At 36.1% G+C, this 413-nt stretch overlaps 1 non-coding gene across 1 annotated transcript; it reads right to left on the minus strand.

Annotated features, from left to right (window-relative positions):
• Positions 1-323: 323 nt before the first annotated feature.
• Positions 324-396, minus strand: TRNAH-GUG (transfer RNA histidin (anticodon GUG)). Its single transcript has one exon. It is a non-coding gene; the product is annotated as a tRNA-His (tRNA).
• Positions 397-413: the final 17 nt, after the last annotated feature.

The following is a 413-nucleotide window of genomic DNA, read 5'->3' on the forward strand; positions in this document are numbered from 1 at the left end:
CTCTGTATTAGCGTCGTTATTGGATTTAACGTGAGCTGTAATCGTAACTGAATGCTTTGCCATATTATTCTCTCGAACCTTTAATACTTTGCTTTATCATAGCATTATTACCAATTCAGAACATACTAGTTTAATTTTCAGAGTATTAAAAGGGGTGGAATTAAACTTGACGCTCAGTCAGTCTAAGTGAGCAAATTTGACAATATATTGGTAAATAACAGACAAAAACGCAAAAAAACCAATCAAGACATCGTCAAGATTAGCAAATAGAATATGATGCAAAAGGTATAAAAAAGGATATAAAATAAGAACAATAAAAATGGGGCGACTGATGGGACTTGAACCCACGACAACCGAGATCACAACCCGGGGCTCTACCAACTGAGCTACAGCCGCCATAATCAACACAAAGT

Source organism: Leptonychotes weddellii, unplaced genomic scaffold (genome assembly GCF_054177405.1).
Source record: "Leptonychotes weddellii isolate Sample4059 unplaced genomic scaffold, ASM5417740v2 HiC_scaffold_78910, whole genome shotgun sequence".
Lineage (NCBI taxonomy): Eukaryota > Metazoa > Chordata > Mammalia > Carnivora > Phocidae > Leptonychotes > Leptonychotes weddellii.